Source organism: Propithecus coquereli, unplaced genomic scaffold (assembly GCF_000956105.1).
Source record: "Propithecus coquereli isolate 6110/MARCELLA unplaced genomic scaffold, Pcoq_1.0 Scaffold94, whole genome shotgun sequence".
In the NCBI taxonomy this organism is placed as follows: Eukaryota; Metazoa; Chordata; class Mammalia; order Primates; family Indriidae; genus Propithecus; species Propithecus coquereli.
In genome coordinates, this window is record NW_012155729.1 from 7,227,693 (window position 1) to 7,231,094 (window position 3,402).

The window sequence follows — 3,402 nt, forward strand, 5'->3', positions numbered from 1 at the left end:
AAGTTATTGAAAGTTTGTTAGGTAATTGGATCCTTAGTCTCACAGCATCTTCCCACAGATTATTTATTAATTAGAAAGTTATAAAAGGTTTCTTTAGAGTTGAGAAACTTGGCAAACACCACCTTAACCAAGCGATTAAAGTTAGCATCACTAAAAATAGAGCCAACTGGACTCATATGCCTCTTGACGAAGCACACAGATCACGTACGTCCTATTCCTACAGAAAATGCATAACCTGAAACCAGTCAAGGGGAAGCAATCAGACAAAGGCAAATAAGGGGACATTCAACAACACAGTGAGACCCTACTCTCCTGTGAACTCTGCTTCCTTCTCATCTTTCCCATTCCATAAATCATCTCGTCCTGCTGATTTCACCTCCGAAATATTCCTAGAATCCATTCACTTCTCTCCATCCTCTCGGTTACATCATGTCCCCTAATTGCTAAAACAGTTGCTGGCTGTTTTCCCTTTAAATCCATGCTTCACAGGTTAGCCTGAGAGATCTGTCTACAGCATAAATCTGATCATGCCACTTTCCTGCTTAAAAAGATTTCAGTGGCTTTCAGTGGCTCTTGGAAGAAATGCAGACTCTTCAATCCGTTTAACAAAGCCAGTCCTGATCTGGCTGCTGCTTTGTCCCCTGGCTGTATTCTTTGATACTCCTCCATTGCCCTTTGCCACATCTCTTAGTTTCCAGAATGAGACAGGTTCTGCTTTGTGCAGGCTTTTAGCCATGCCTGGAATATTTTCTCTCTCTGTACTTCGTACCTCACCACTACTCCCTTTTTGAGACAAACGCCTATTCATCCTTCTGGATTTACCTTAGGTAGGATTTATTCCTAAAAGCTTTTCTTATCCTTTCACCCTTACTCTGCCCAAGTCTAGGCAAGGTGCTCCTTCTGCCTGAAACTGACACACTCACCCCTGTACTTAACCATCCTGCATTGTAATTTCTTACTTAACGTCTAGCTTTCTCCAGTAGTGTGTAAGCCTCATGAGGGCAGGCACTGAAACTGTCTTCTTCACTACTTTATTAGCCAGTGCCCGCTGCAGTACCGGTACAAAGAAATTCAATCGGCCATTTTTGATTGAATGAATGGACAATATAGTTGCAAAGAGAGGAGAAAAAGAGACATTTTACAGCATAGTAGATGTTCCAAATGGCTCCAATGATAATATTTAAAGGCTGAGGAGAAAGAAAATTTCTGAACTTTCTATTAAAAAAGGATTGTCTATGCTTACCTCTTAGTTTCTAAATAACATTTTCCAATAAAAGGAACCAGCCATGGCTCCTTGGAGAAGTGGTCGATTCAAGGATTGTGACAGGAAAATAGAAGATGAGCCTAGAACATATTGTGAAACCTGAATGTAAGGACGTGCTCTAAAGAGAATGGGGTCACATCGAAAGGACACAGGAGTCAACTGAAAATATTCAAACGATCAAAGCTAGAATAGTTCGAGTAGTAAGATAAAGAAATAGTATTGAATTATAGCCCCAAGAATAAGAAAAATGTCCATATCGACAAATTTAGACTGATATAAATTAATTGAATAAATAAATACGTGGGAGAAAACACAGCTCTTCTTTACAGAGAATTCCAATCATTAAACACGGAAAGAATGAGGGAAATAGATATCAGGTAAACACCACAGTAATAATTGTTGCAGGCAAGACCCATCAATGGATCCTGAAATTAATGGGTACATGTTTAGGAAGGAACAGAATATTTGTATAGCCTCAAAATATCTTCCCCAAGATATTTATTAATTGCAAAGGAAAAAATAGTGACTTTATTATCAAGAAACTTGGCAGATACCACCTCAACCAAACGACTGAGCTTAACATGACCAATAATAAGACACGTGGACATTGTGTACTCCCTGACATGATACACTGAGGAGCACAAAACATCACCTGTGTGGCATTTTTGTAAAGAATGGATAATTTCAATCTAATCCTGAGAAAATAATCAGACAAACTAAAATTGAGGGGCATTCTGTAAAACAACTGACCAATACTTTTTTCGGTGCCAATGTCATAAAAGACAACGTTAGACTAAGGAAAAGTCACAGATTGGAGGAAACTAAAGAGACATGACAACTAAATGCAACTCTGGATCCTGGCAAAGAAAAAAATGACATCAGAGGAAAGATTGGTGAAATCTAAATAAAGTCTCCTGGTAGGTTAATAGTAGAAGAAAAAAGGGTTGCCTTAGCAACCAGATTATTATGGAAGAAAGTAACTGTTTGCAAACACATTAAAGTATACTATAGGAGTAACAGGTATGAAATGACAATGATATTCAAGGTGTTAAAATGTTGATTTCTTTTTTCTAAATTAAAACGAATCCTTTACAGGTGCCTGTCATTTGCCAAAACGTTAGGAAGTCTAACAACAGCCTTTTAAAATTTCTGGTTTCCTCTCTTTCCCTTGGATTGTATCAGAACTGGTGATTTCTATAGTCCGGGTTATCCATCTGTCATAGACTGACTACTGGCCCCTCTGCCACACAGTTACTGTAGTGTGCTGATTCCCCAAATTTGGTCAGGCCCGGGGGTCTTGGAGCAGTGCTTGCCTCTGAGGCTTGGTTAGGAGGCGCTAGCTGTGGCTTTTAGGGTACAGAATTCCTTCATTTCCAGATCCCCAGGATTCATGGAACCATTGCCATCTGATGAGGTTCTACTAGGGTTGGGTCCCTGGGTGCAAGCGAGGTTATAAATTGTGCAAGAAGCAAATACCCCACACTTCTCCCCACTCTCTGGTGTGTGGTCATCTCTTAGGAAAGGCCTCGTTAGGGCAGGGCCACTTGCCTCAGCACAGCCTCCAACTAACCCTCTTTGCCAGGTCGTGTGTGTGTGTGTGTGTCTGTGTGTGTGTGTGTGGATAGTGGTGGTGAGGGGGATGTTTACAGAATGAGTTTTGTCCCTGTGAGACTAAAAAAGTCTATCCAGTGCTCCCTGGGGAAAAAAATTCCAGAGTTCAAGAACACCAAGCTGTCTTTCTCATGAGGAAAATTAAGTTTAAATTTTAATTTAATCTTAAATTGTGAAGTACAGTCTAACATACACAAAGGAGAGAGAATCACATGACAAATACTCATTTTAAAATGTTCATGTTTCCTTCAGTAGAAAATGTTCTAGTCATTCTTTTGCTAATGAGCAAACAAACATCAGCAAAACATGAAGTAATTAAATTACCATACATTTCTTTGCCATAGCAGCGTTCCTCTCAGTACACGTGATTTCACTTTATTCTCATGTATTTTTTTTCAAATAACACATTTACAAAAGAACTGGATTAAGCAATACTTTGAAGTCATTATACTTGAAAGAACTTGAAAGTCATAAATAATATTTCTTTTCAAAATAATATTAACTCAGATTTTTCAAGTTTACCTTCC